The sequence below is a fragment of the Rhinatrema bivittatum genome, chromosome 2 (assembly GCF_901001135.1).
Source record: "Rhinatrema bivittatum chromosome 2, aRhiBiv1.1, whole genome shotgun sequence".
Taxonomy (NCBI): Eukaryota; Metazoa; Chordata; class Amphibia; order Gymnophiona; family Rhinatrematidae; genus Rhinatrema; species Rhinatrema bivittatum.
In genome coordinates this window covers 87,743,063-87,758,256 of record NC_042616.1, presented here as the reverse complement: position 1 = coordinate 87,758,256, position 15,194 = coordinate 87,743,063, and positions in this window count along the sequence as shown.

Genomic DNA, 15,194 nt, shown 5'->3' with positions numbered 1-15,194 from the left:
TAGTCCCAACAAAGAGCGGCAGTCTCTTGAATACGGCTGCCAATGGGTATTATGGTATTACCAACTGGAGAATTAATGAAAACACCTCTCTGTAAAGGATAATTAGTCCATACTGTAAGGTTAAATGGTACAGCATGCATCAGTAGTTCTCCACGGGCATGGGTTGGCATGTGTGTGCAGATCCAACAGTCTGTTCGATTCAACAGGTGTGAAAAGTTCTGTGCATCGAGGATGTACATGTTGTCCTGCCAGAGTCCTTGTTCGGAAATCACCATAGCTGGAGAAATAAGGCAAAGGAGAAGGGTGCAGAACACAATTGTTAATGAATTGGCATTCAGGCAAGAAAAGGCAGCTAATAAGTTCTCTGGAGTTTTCTCAAGGCTTTGCTGTTCCAAGAGTTGTGCAGATTGGTTGGATAGGGCTTTGATCTGTCCCCAGGTCATGTGGTGCTGATTTTTGTGGGGAGTCCGGTCTCTGTCCTTCTGAGGGCCGTGGAGGCTCAGGGAGAAGTTGGGGATCGGATCCTGTAGACCTGGACACCTTTCCATCTTTCCACGGCTTGATATAATGGCTTGGAACCCAAAGTGGACCTGTGGGAGCAAGTAGAGAAGCATATCCTCGTCCCTATGTTAAGGGAATGGGTCCGTACCAGACAGGGTTAAATATTCTATACAAAACTGATGGGTGTGGGTGACTAACCCTGGTCCCATAATGATTACCCATGGCTGTGGTCTTATTTGAATTTGATATGTTTAGATAATTTAAAGTAAACAATACTTTGTTCAGCCAGTCCTGTTTAGTGGGAAGTCCAGTGGCATTCCCTCCTTTTTGTTTGTGTGTGTCAAGTGCTGTCTTAAGGGTGTGATTGGCTCTCTCCACAATGGCTTGCCCTGTGGTGTTGTAGGGGATGCCAAATATGTGTTTAATATTCAATTATTGACAAAATTCATGCAAAGGAATGGCTGCAGTAAGCAGAGCCATTATCAGTTTTCAGAACAGAGGGTAATCCCATTATCAAGAAAGTTTTTATGCAGTGATCAATTTTCATTCAGTAAAATAGCATACATGTAAATTAATCATTTAAAGGAAAAGTCATTTGCAGTAGGCTGAATCACAAACGACAAATATTTTAGACATTACATTAAACATATGTAACACAAGACTGACACATATTCATTCATCCTGCAAATATTCATTTACACAAAACTGACACATATTCATCCATCCTGCAAATATTCATTCATAGTCTTCTTGACATCAAGACAGACAACAGATAACACATAATTTGAGCTAAAAATTTTGTAACAAAAGGTATCAAAAACAAAATTAGATCAAAGATCGAAAATCAAAAAGTGTTAGAAAAATGTTTGAAAAATGTTAAAATAAGCTGCAAAGTGTTCATCTTCACATCTCTCATGGCGGGAAGGCTGTCAATCTGGAAAATATTAAAACTGGCATACAGCAAAAAATTTACTAAGGTAAGGATTAATGTGAAATTCTTACTTTTTTAACCTTGGAGAAATCAATTCTATTATTCAATTTAATAAAATCAATTTGGATTTGCAAGAAAAGGCTTGGGAGGGATTGCTTTCGATGTAGCAACCTCTATCAGTAAAAAATTTTAAGGTTCAGAATTCTGTAAAAATTTGTGAAAAAGAAAATAAAACTGAAGTTTCCTTAAGACAGGAGGACTATAGACCTGAAAAATAAAAACTAGTATACAACAGAATTATTAAAATAATAATATAATATAACTGGTAGAATAGCATAGTGCCTCCTAGTGGAGGCACCATCATTACTTTATAGATTGCAACCTGGAACAATAAATTCAATCAACAATACTCTGAGCTTACTTTCAATGCGGAATATCAGAATACAATTTCTTCATATAATTATTAGAATAGGAAATTAAACACGCTGTTCGCTCAGCTCTGTCTGCTGCACGCTAAAGTGACTGTTATTACTATTAAATGTCCTTGTCAGTAACCTCAGTTCAGTATTAAAGAAGTTTGAAAGTATTAAAAAGATTAACAACAGAAAGACAGAGTGAGAGGAAGGGCTAGTGTAGGAATGCATTGAAGGTTGAGGAAAAAGATTTGGATCAGCAGGAGATCTGATCTGTGCCCCCCTTTGAAAGCTGCAACGCATAGTTGCAGCAGATAATTCAGGAATTGAGAGGTATAAAGTAAGTGTTGTGATAGAGAAATGTATCAGATATAACAGATATAGAAACTAGGGAGAGAAACAGCAGTACTAAGTCCAGTTTTTTCTTTTCAAAAGTTCTCCCCCCCCCCCCCCCCATGAGTGGCTACCAAGAGTTAATAACAGAAAGACATAGTAAGAGGGGGAGGAACAGTGTTTCTCAAAAGAAAATAAACAGAGGAGAGAACTGCATTCAATGAATTAATCCTTCAGTCTATAGGAACTGAAAAGCAGCGCTGTATATCATTAACTTAGTTAAGTATGCAAGAAGTGTACCAGCAAGTGATAACAATGTAGATAACATCAACCAGAGACAATGACTGGCAAGGATTTGCTCATCTCTTGCAAACAGATTCTATCTTAATAAAAATACAAGTTCTGTGCACTGGCAATACAAGCAATTGCTATAAACTTAAATCTCAGAGAAATGGAGTCATTTTAAATGTGAGCCAATGTAACTTTGCAAAAAGGAGAATATTTCACATGAAATTTACACAGTATACTGTTCAAGTTTCAGTACAGTTATAACATAAGGCTCTTCATACACTTTCTGTGGGGGAAAGCTCTAAGTATGCAGACTTTCAGTAACGGAATATCAAAGACCAAGATAAACACTCCTTCCAGGAGGTCTGCTGTGTCTGCTCAATTACTCGGTATAATCTGATCTGCAATAAGTCATTCTACTGTCTTATTAAATCATTTCTTTCATATCGATACTGTCTTTGTTTGTAACGCCACTGTGATATCAGGAATGTTGCTGTCTGGCCCAAGGTCTTATATGCTAATTTCTTTGAAGACCTGGGGGCATAGCCACTGCCCATGGCACTCCGGGCGGCACTCAACTCTATTGCTGCCAGGGATCTCTCCAGCAACCCCCGGGTGCAAGAGGAGTGAAACCCTGCCTCCTTGATACTTGTGCAGAGCTCTCCAAGAACACTATAGGGAAGGGCGGACCAACTATATTCTGTCCCACCTAGTTCTTTGGTCCTTTCTGTAATGGGAAAGGCTTGAAACCCTTCCAATAATTCCTCCCTTGTGAGATTTCCATTCACTTGTTTACAGGGAGCGGCGGTTTGAGATGGTAATTTACCTAGACAAATCGGTGATGCAGAATCAATGACTGTCTCAGGCAATGGCAGCTGGGGGTACAGGGAGTTGGTGGTTGGTGGGGGAAGGGCTTGCGGGTAAGGTGGAGGGAGGCTAGTTTCTCTGATTTCAGTGTCTTTAGTTTCCTGGGGTTTTTTCTCTGAGGTGGACGCAGAGAAAGCCACAGGAGCCATGGTAGGGGACGGTGCCTTGTGAGTGTGTGTCCCCAGATGTTCTATTTCATATTCTGTCCCCCCTAGTTCATGGGTCCTTTCTTTGATGGGAAAGGCTTGAAGTCCTTTTAATAGTTCTTTTCCTGTAAGGTTTCCTTTTTGCTGTTCCTGGTGAAACCCTATGCACAGGCCAGGTTGTGGCTTAATTGTGCTTAAGGGCTGTTTTTCTAAAGAAGGCGGGGAGGTGTGAATGGGCTGTGTCATGGGTGTGGGTATGGGGAGCTGCGGATACAGAGAATTTGCTGTCTCTGAGGGAGTTTGTGGATAAGGTGGGGGAAGGGTATGTGGATTGAGTGTACTGATGGGTGGTCTGCCTGCTTCTTTACTGTCTGCTTCTAAGGGCACATGAACTGGAGATGGTGCTTTTAGACTTTTTGTCCCTATGTGTTCTAGGGCCTCTGTGCATTTTTGCCAGAGTAATAATTGCTTTATGGGGGCTCTTGGGAGCGTATGAAGACTGTTGCCTATTTTAATCCAGTCCTGGACATTCAGAGTTCCCACCTCCGAATACCATGGGCAACGGCAAGCTATTTCACCTATCAATTCTTCTAAATCCCCTAGCCTGACTTGTGCTATTTTTCCCCTGGTGATGAAATAATGATTCTTAATTATTTTCTGCAGCTTTCTAGGATGACACGTCTGCTTAGCTGACAGTTTCCCCCCCATATTCACGATTGTTGGGAGCAGACTTGCTGAAAAATTACTTACGCTTGCGGGAGCACGTCTGCTGCTGCGGTAGCTACCTAGGATGTTCCAGCCGAGTGAGCAGGGAGCTTATCACGTCGCGGGTCACCAGATATCGAGGCAATGAAGACACATCAGGCAGGATTCATGGCAGGCAGGAAAAAGGGCAGGACCACTCCCGTGGGTCCCCTTTTTATTGTGCATACATTCAATAGCATACAATGTGTCATCACATCATTGGCTCCTCTCCCCATAGCATACAGACGTGTCACTACACTATTGGCTTGGCTGCTGAATCCTATACCTCCTGTCTTTATCCTGCATCTGACTACGTGGCAACTAGCTCTTCTTTCAGGCAATCAGGGTTAATTATAAGCTAGAGAAATACGTGACAGTCAGGTATCCTCTCCTTAGGCAGAGAGGTTTAAGCACTAGTGTTTGCTTCATTCAGTGCAAAGGCCAGGGAGAAGGGAAGTTAGTGTTAAACCCTGACATGGCCTGCTGGCAAGCTCATAATTCCCACACTTGATGAATTAAAACAACAGGCTTACTGCCATATTATTATGTATCACAGAGTTTCAAAACATTACAATATCATAAGGTGAGAAAAGGGGATTCATTTTCAGCAACAGAGCTTCTGGATCTCCTAGAGAGATCAATGAAACTCTTTAAGAGCTTTTTAAAGAATGCAAGCATATTCAAATATTTACACACAATAACACTTACAGACATTTTGATTTAAATGATTAAAATACCAAGTTTCACAATTACTAGCAATTTTTTTGTGATATTGTGAAATGGTAATAGTGTCGCATATTAAGAGTGAAAAGCAATTGACCAAGGAGACCTTAACCATTCTTTAGCATGAATAGACTATAAACTACAAAATGAGCTTAGAATTCTCTGAAAGGAAAAGATACAGAATTAGAAGTGAAAGTATAAAAAGTATTATTGAAAATGCATAAATTGTTTTAAATGTTCAGTGAGAACATTATAACCCATGTATTCTTTCCTGAAAGAATCTTTATAGATTCCTGATAGTTTATACAACAAATCTTAGATGTTGAAACAACAGAAGATGTTGTCTCTCTCAATTATAGGGTCATTCATCATGGTGCGAATGCAAGTTTTTAGAAGGGGCAGGATTAAGGAGGGGTTTGGATGGGAATAATTAAAATGAGGGGTAATATCACACTACACCTTTTTTCCTGGTGTTAAGCTGTGCAATATGCCTGAAATGGCCATAACGCAATTCATGTTAAATTTTGCAAATTGCAATTCGGACATTTCTGGGCTTGGAGGGGGGAGGATAGAGAGAAAGAGAGAGAGAGAGAAAGAGCCTCTAGAGAGGCCTTCACAGTATTCAACTATTTATATGCCTATAGGAGGGCCAGCTAATAGCTAAAGGTGAGGTGTTGGTGGTAGTTTATGGGTCTAGGGGCCAGTTTTACATGCAGAGTGAGATGTACAAACTGCATAGTACACCTCGGTGAAGATTTGACATCATTTGGAGTGAGGAAAGTCTCATAAAGATGAGATTTCTACTATGTTATCTCGGCCTAGCTTGATGGTACCCTGTTATAGATTCACCTTGAGCTATTAGCTGGCTTCCTATAAAGAAATACTTTCTCTCTCTCTCTCTCTCTCTCTCTCTCCCCTGCAAAATAGAAGTATCTGTTATGACCACCGGCTGCGGCCGTCTTCGGCAGGCTCAACTCACCGCATCTTTTGCCTGGCCCCCCTCCTCCGGTGCTCTGGCAGTGGTGGCCAGTCACCATTGCTGCATTTCTCCCAGCTCTCTGCATTCCACATGCTGCCAACCAGCCCTCCAATCCTAGACCTCCCTAGGCGTGCATGCTCGCTACCTGCCCTGCCTTTAAAGGGCTCATGACGGGAACTCCGGGTTCATCCCTGCCTGATGACATCATTGACCCGGGATATTTAAGCACCAACTGTGGCCTTCACTAACCATCTTGGCAATGAGTTCCATGGTTCCTTTTGGTGCCTTAGTCTTTCCACGGACTGATTGCTCCTGTCGTCGGACCTCTGTGCTTCTCCTTCTGGGTTCCTTTCTCGGCGCTTCCCGCTCTGCGGGCCCTGGCTCAGTGCAACTAGACTTTCTCTCAAGCGCTTCCTTCTCCTCGGGTCCTGACTCAGCGCAACCTAACTGGACTCTCTCTCAGCACTTCCCGCTCATCAGGGCCAGGTTCAGTGCAACCTATTGGACCCTCTCTCTGCATCTCCCACTCCGCAGGTCCTGGCTCAGCACAACCTAACTGGATTCTCTCTCTCAGCGCTTCCACGCTCCTCGGGGCAGCCCTCTGAGCTGCTACTATAGAAGATCTTGCCATCGGCTTGCCGTGTTCCAGGCAATGCTCCTGCGCTGTTGCTCCCCAGGCACTGGCTACCGCAGGCTCCCCGCTCTAGCTCCCATCTAGCATAACTACGGTTTGTGTCTCTGCATCTGCACTTCCTCTCTGCGAGGCCACTCCCACATGCTCCTGCTCGACTCTCCTCAGAACTTCAGTGGCCTTGCACTCCCAGAGACTCTTTTTCCTCCTCCCTTCGAGAGTGCTCCTGCCTCGAACTGTGCCTACCTCTCTGACACTCTCTGCACTCACTCACCTACCCTCTCCGGGACCAGCCACACAGGGGTGCTCCTAAGTTCTGCCGGCCCTGGCACCCAAGAGCTTCACCTGCAGTGAACGTGGGTTGGCTGAGGTGAAGTCCCTGCTTGCCTCTGTTCCCGGCCAGCCTCGCCTCCCGATGATGGGGACCTGTGGGGCCCAATCCTTCAGGTAGCAACAACCCCACCTCAGTCCAAGGGTCCACAATTCCTAACAGTATCGCGAAGTGCAATCACTTTACCGCAATACTACCGATGCGAAGTGCTAACCGCGTGGTGCGGTAATAATAAAAATTACCCTAAACACGACCCTTTCTCTTACCATGGGCGTTATGCATGCAATATTATAGCATTTTGATGAATCTAGGGGTAATTTTTATATTTTAGATAAAAAGAAGCTAAGTCTGTTGCACACTGGGGGTTTTTTATGCATTGATAAACAGTGCAGACTTTAAAATAACTATTCTACTTATACTATATTCAAAGCCCTCAGTTTTCTGTGATGTCACAGCAACTGTCACAGATTTTATGTTCTGAATGTAACCTCCTCTTCTTCTCCTTCACCTTCCTGTGCCCTTTTGCACCTGTTACCTCTCCTGGTATGATGTTTAAGGAAATGGGTTTCTATGATGTTATAATTCTTAGAGGCCAGTCCAATTGTTTCACAAGAGGAGGTGATTTATGTTGCCCTCTTCCATACCAGGTTATTTAAAATATTGGAAATATTGATGGTCAATGGAGATCCTGGAGGGAAAGCAGTGAGTAAAGATAAACAAAAAAAAAAAGATTGCGTATGAAAGGTGATAATGAAGAAATTACAAATGATGGTACAAATTTAGTTTTAAATTGTATTTCCTTTTTCATTGCAATTATTTTAGTTAACAAAAGAACATAAGAAGTACTATGGTGGGTCAGACCGAGGTCCATCAAGCCCAGAATCCAGTGGCCAGTCTGGGTCACGAGTACCCAGCGGATCAGCAATTGTTGATCTATTTCTTATATCTGACTACCAGAGATAAGCACTGTCTTTCCCAAGGCTAATAACTTCTTATGGACTTAACTTTCAGGAATTCGTCTAATACTCTTTTAAACCTCACTATGAGGATACTCTTTTGATCATGTTTCTACTCTTGAGGTTTCAACGGCAATCTCTAAAGTGAACAGCTCATTCTGTCCTTTGAACACCTGCAATCTATCCATATTTAAGGTTTTAAAACAGTAAGTTGCTCCACCTTTAGCTAAGATTATAAATTGTCTCTAAGTAAAGGAATAGTTCTACCCATGCTAAAATAAAAAGTGACTGACCAATTTTTAAAAATCAGGGCTTATATTATTCAGAGTTATCCCACTTTAGACTGATTTCTTCACTTCCTTTCAAAGTAAAGATTCTTGAGTTTATTGTTCTCCAACAGCTAAATGACTTCCTAGATGAACATTGCATTCTTGACCCTTTTCAGTTTGTACTACAAGGCCCTTGGTATGGAAACTTTAATTATGTCACTAACAGATTCTTTCTGCCAGGGCTTAGACAGTGGGAAGAAGTATCTTTTTTTTTTTTAATAGAAATCTTTTCTGCCTTTGACACCCTGGATCACCAGATTTTATTGTTTCGCCTTGAAGATATCGGTTTGTCTGGTCTTGTACTGTCCTGGTTCAAGTCTTATCTGTCCGATAGATCACACCTGGATTTCCACAAGGTTCTGCTCTTTCTGCCTTTTTGTTTAATATCTATTTAGCACCTATAGGCAAACTACTTGAAGCACTCGGTCTGGGATATCGTATCTTTGCAGATGATATTCAGTTCTGCTTTGAACTCCAACCTTCCTGGGATGACACCTCAAGAGTTCTGTCTCTCTACATATCCACAGTTAAGGTTTGGATGACACATAATAAATTATCTTTAAATTTAACAAAAACAAACCTTTTGGTTTTATAGCAAACCTCTGCCTCTGATATTCCTACCATTTTAATGTGTAACAACATACCCTTGTCAATCTCACATCAGGTAAAAAGCCTTGGCGTCTAGTTAGATTCTAGACTTTGCTTCCATCACCAAATTGTGACAATTAGATCTGGATTTATCAAACTGCATTTACTTCATGGCCTAAAGCCATTACTTAATGCTGATGACTTTTGCTCGGCTCTCCAAGCTTTAATTTTTCCATCTCTTGACTACTGCAATGTAGTATATTTGGGTCTCCTGGCTGTGGCTCTAAAAGCACTTCAGCCGCTGCAAACTCCCGCTGCAAGGCTTGTCTCAGGTACATACATTCGAGAGCATATTATGCCGGTACTTTACAATTGCACTGGCTTCAGATTCAATGGCGGATAAAGTATAAAATTTCTGTGATGGTATAACACCTGCTTCAGAGTAATTCTTTCTCTTGGGCTAATGCTGAAGATTTACATTTCCGCTTGTAACTTGCGATCACAAAACAGAGGTTTGCTGAAGATAGTGAAACCCTCTCATAAACTCACTCGGCTTCAAGAGACTAGAGAAAGAACATTCCCCATTGCAGTTCCACAGTTTTGGAGCTCACTACCCATCCAGTAGTGACTAGAGACGAACACTAAAACATTCAAGGCTGAACTCAAAACGTACTTGTTCTGCCTGACCTTTGCATGACTATTGTGTTCTAGTTGCTAAAATTACAGCTGATATGAAGAGCTATTACAAATAGATGTTTTTACTATATTTAACCTATAGTATATGGTATGTCTAAACAATTATGTTTTTTATTGTAAATTGCCTAAAGTCCAGTACAATTGGCAATTCATAAATTTTAATAAACTGCAAACTGTAAACTGTGTATGTTGCGCCGGGAGGTGGACCCTTGGCCTAGTGCAGGATTGGTAGGCTCCTTGGTCGGACCCAGAGAGCGCCTGCCACCAGGAGGCAGAGCACAAGAGGAGACAGAGGCTAACTGGAGATTCACCAATAGCAACCCGGGGTTCCCTCAGGTTGAGCCCTTGGTTTCCCTGGCCGCCTGATCTTAGGTGGGCCTTGCAGGATCTCCTTGAGAGAAAGTTCAGAGGTGTGCCCACCACGATCAAGGGTGTGTGGTTGATGTTCAGGCTAGAAGTCTGGGGTGCCAGAGAAGGCCAGAATAGAGTCTCTGAATGTATGGCAAGGATCAAGGCCAGAGTGAAGGTAACATAGTCAGCCAAAGCAGGGGTCAATACCAGTGGTCAGCTAAAGGTTAGTCAGCCAAAGCAGGGGTCAGCCAAAGGTTAGTCAGCCAAAGCAGGGGTCAGGTTTCAAAGGTCAGTCCGAGGATAGTCAGCCAAAGCAGGGCTCAGGTTCCAGATGGCAGTCAGACGTGGTCAGTGGTCAGGCAGAGGTCAGTTCCAGGCTGCATGCAGACATGGTCAGTGGACAGGCAGAGGTCAGTTCCAAGCAGTGTGCAGACGTGGTTGAGGAAAAAGGAAGAGGTCAAATCCAGGCGGCGATCAACGTAGTCAAGAACAGGCAGAGGTCAGTACCGGGAAGACAGTACGAGAGGTACTACCTGGAGAGATGAAGGAACAGGAGAACATTGGAACAGAAGGACACTGAAACAGAAGGACACTGGAACAGGACTGGAACAAGACTGGAACAAGGCTGGAATGAGACTGGAACGAGACTGGAACAAACACTGGAAACGCAGAGGCAAACTAGAAATCACAGCGTGATCGACCCGATTGCCAAGGCAAGGAAGTGCAGGCAGGCACTTCCTTTTGAGGAGCGATCAATCAGGGCGCACCGCAGAGCTGGGTTGTGCCCCTGGCACTTTAAGGGGCTGGGCTGTCCGCACGCGCGTGCCTAGGGGCGGGGCTGATGCCACGGAGGACACCAAGTCCCGCCGTGAGGCCTGGCTGGAGGTGGAAGGCCTGGCGACCGTTGCCACCGGACGCCAAGGCCTAGCTGAGCTTGCAGCTGAAGCAGGAGAGGATGATCCAGGACCTGTGGGAGTCTTAGTGGGGTGAGTAGGCCCAGACACAGGCCAAGAGTGGAGGGACGCGCAACAGTGTATAAGTGGATGCGTGGTTGCTGCACAGTTTTAAAAACCTGACAGCAAAAAAGACTGTATGGCACATCCAGTCTACCCATCTGTCCAATTAATTTAGAATTACAATTCTCATCATTTCCTTAGAGATCCCCTGATAGAAATAAAAAAACATGATAGTTCAGGTCTACAAGTAAGCATGTATGTTTCAGTACATGCGAATAATTGCAATGCATTGGAAATCCATGCATTCTCCAGTTCATTAAAATCCTCCTAGTACTTTATTCTGAACTCCCCCAAGTTCACCCAGAGCTCATGGGCCACGCCACACAATACCCCTAGATTGCCCCTTTAATGCACAGATAAAAGTACATATGAAACCAAAAATATGTGCATACTTTTGAGGTTTATAAAATAGCATATATGCAAATACAGGAACATGCATATATGCTGATATTCCGTGTGTAACCCCTTTGAAAATTTACACATATGTTTACACATAGTCGCCTTGACCATATTTTCTGGCAACAGATTCCATAGCTTGATTGTCTACTGATGAAAAAATGCTTCCTACGATTTGTTTTAAATCTGCCAGTTGCTAGTTTCATGGAGAGCCATCTAGTCTTATTGTTTTTGAAATGGTAAATTAATCATTTCCTATTTACCCATTCCACAACACTCATGATTTTATAAATTTCAATCATATCCTCTGTGTTGTTTCTTTTTCGTGCTAGAAAGCACTAATCTGATTATCCTTTCTCCATAAGAGAGCTTTTTCCGCCCCCATTAAAATTTGTGTTGCCTTTCTCTGTACCTTTTTTATGTCTACTATTTCTTTTCTGAGGTGGGGGCAACCAAAACTGCACACAATACTCGAGATGTGGTTGCACCATGGATCTATACAAAGGCAGTTTTGTTCTCCATTTCTTTCCAAATAACTGTGAGCATTCTATTTGCCTTTTTGACTATTGACGCAGACTGCTGCTCCAAAGATTTCAAGATATTGTCCACAAGGATTCTGAGGACTTTTTCCTGGGTGACGATCTCTAACATGGAATCCAGTATCATGTATCTGTAGTTAGGGTATTTTTCTCCATGTACATTACTTTGCATTTGTCCACATTAAATTACATCTGTCATTTAGAGACCTAGTCACGCAAGGTCTTTCTTCAGTTCCTCATAATCCGCTGCTGTCTCAAAATTATTTTATGTCACCTGGAAATTTGGGCACCTTATTCAATGTTCCTTTTTCAAGATCATTTATGAATATTCTAAATTGCACAGGTCCCAGTATAGACCTCTGGGGCACTATACACTATACATCTTTCTGCATGTTTATTGACGCATTAAAAAAAATCTAGTAAATTGATAAGGCAAGACTTTCCTTTCTAAAAACCTTCTTGACTTTCTCCCATTAAACCATGTCTATCTATGTGGTCAGCAATTTTGTTTATAAGAATTGCTTCTTCTATTTTGCCTACCACCACCATCACATTCACCTATAGTTTCCCAGATCACCCCTTAAACCTTTTTTAAAAATTGGTGTCACATTGGCCACTCTCTAGCTTTCAGGTAATGCTATTTTAAATAATAGGTTTCAAATCACCAGAAACATCTCTGCTGACAGTATTGTATATTTTGCAGTTTTATGATCCCCTGAGGCAGGCATGTGAGGGCCAAAACATCAGTGATGTCGGAGTCTTTATGAAAGCAAACAATTGGCATTTTTTCAGGCTCGGAGTCATTTTTAAGATAAGGTTGTGTTCTCACAGGACAAGCAGGATGGTTGTCCTCACAAATGGGTGACATCGAGGATGGAGCCCACCATGGAAAACTTCTGTCAAAGTTTAAACAGAACTTTGACTGGCCCCTACTGGGCATGCCCAGCAAGGCACTGACCCTGCAGCCAGCAGGGGTCTCCTTTCAGTCTTCTTTTTTCCGCGCAGCAATTGCCACGCGGTGAAAGGAGCTCTCTAACCACGTTCCTGACAGGAATTTGGAAATTAATTTCCTAAGAAAATTTGCCCCTCAGGGGTCTCCGTTCGACAAATTTTTTTAGTCATCTTACGGAACCCGGTAAGTTTTTGCCTTTTTCCATCGACTTCTGTCGATTTTGGCCCTCGAGGCCTGTTGGCACTTACCGATCCCCAGCCTAAATTTTGGCTTCCAGCCATGGCAACGGGGTTCCGTCGTTGTCCAGATTGTACCCGGACTATGTCCATCACAGACCCCCACAGGGTTTGTGTCATGTGTTTGGGTAGTGAGCATGATGTCCTGACTTGCACCAAATGTGCCTTAATGACACCCAAGGGTCGCAAAGCCAGGATGGAGAAGATGGGGCTCCTCTTCCATGCACCCACCCCAACGCCATCGATAGCATCGACGTCATCGGAACCGGCACCGTCGAAGTTGTACCATCATCGTCAACCCTCCGGTGACCGTCCGCCATCGATCGCTTCTCGGCCGTCGACTCCCGTCCCTTCCCCGGATGGGCGAGGGGATCGGAAGGAAAAGCACCGCCATCGACGGCACAAGTCTCGGCCTGTCGAGGATCCACAGCCATCGACCTCTGCTCAAGCCGAGCCACCGACAAAGAAGCCACGAACAGACCGGATACCCTCCACGTCTCGTTCGCCGGCATCGAGGAAACCCTCACCCTCTCGGGGTGTGGGGGCCATGATCCCACCGGTTACGGTGGTCCCTCCGGCCCTGCCTCAGCCTCCCTCTCCTGTCGAGCCGGGTATAGTTACCCCTGGTCTCCGGGCAGAACTGGACCGGCTGGTCCAGGAGGCCATCGAGAAAGCGATGAAGAAATTACAACCTCCATCGGCACCGTCTCCGGCACCGGTTCCAGTGCCGCCCCCGGCACCGACGCCGGCACCGGCTTCGCCACCGAGGAGGGAACCGACCACCGAGCCGTTGATCCAAGCGCTAGCACCGCTACTGAGCCGCATAGAGGCACTCATGACGGCCCTTCCATCGGTGATTCCAGTGCCATCGACAACACCACCGTCTCCGACTGGTTTCTCATCGGCAGGAGAAACACCGTTTCGAATTCCCCCTTCCGGGGTAGTTCCATCGGTACCTTCTGGTATATCTCCACCGATTTATCCTTCGGCTCCATCGATTCCGCGCCAGGCACCGATTCCATCGGCAGCACCGAAGCCATCGATGCCATTTCTGGTTCCACCTACCGCACCGATTCCACCTCGGTTTCCATCGATGCCTTCAGAGCCTCAGCCAGGTCCATCAGGGCTACAAGCCCCACATGATCCCTACGATACCTGGGGTGATGATGATGATACCTCTTCTGACACAGATTTGCCTTCGCCACCATCTCCTACAGAGAGTAGAAAAAGATCTCCTCCTGAGGATCTATCTTTCATTAACTTTGTGAAAGAGATGTCAGAAGTTGTACCTTTTCAACTACAATCTGAAGCTGATGACAGACACCAGATGATGGAACTACTTCAATTTCTGGATGCTCCAAAAATCATCGCTTCCATCCCTATACACCAGGTGTTTTTGGATCTGCTCAAGAAAAACTGGGAATCTCCTTCCTCGGTGTCACCAGTTAACAAGAAAGCTGACTCCACATACCTTGTCCAGTCAGCACCAGGTTTCCAAAAACCTCAACTGGATCATCGCTCTGTTGTGGTTGAGTCCGCGCAGAAGAAGGCCAAGCGTCTTAAGCCGCACTCTTCTACCCCACCTACCAGGGACAACAAGTTCCTGGATAGTGTAGGACGGAAAGTGTATCATGGAGCTACGTTGATTTCACGCATAGCTTCATATCAACTTTACATGACTCAATACAACAGAGCCATCTTTAAGCAGATGCAAGACTATGCTGACACGTTACCAGACCAATACCAACCACAGCTTCAAGCCCTTCTTCACAAGGGATTTGAGGCAGGGAAGCACGAGATTAGGACTGCCTATGACATATTCGATGCTTCCACGAAGGTTTCAGCCACAGCCATCTCAGCCAGACGTTGGGCTTGGTTAAAGTCATCCAACCTTCGCCCAGAAGTCCAAGATCGTCTTGCTGATTTGCCCTGCTTAGGCGACAATTTGTTTGGAGAACAAATTCAACAGATTGTGGCGGAGTTAAAAGACCACCATGAGACGTTAAAACAACTCTCATCTGTCCCACCTGAGGTGACCTCCAAACAACCGCAAAAGAAGGACTCTAAGAAGTCATTCTTTCGACCACGTCGCTACTACCCTCCGTCAACTAGGGCTCGTCCTGCACGGTCCTCTAACAGGCCTCAGCCTCGTCAGCCGAGAAAGCAAAGACCTACTGTAGCCCCACCTCCTGGGCCAACGGCGGGCCTTTGACTTCCCTGTATTGAGCACATGCCATCTCCCTCTTCC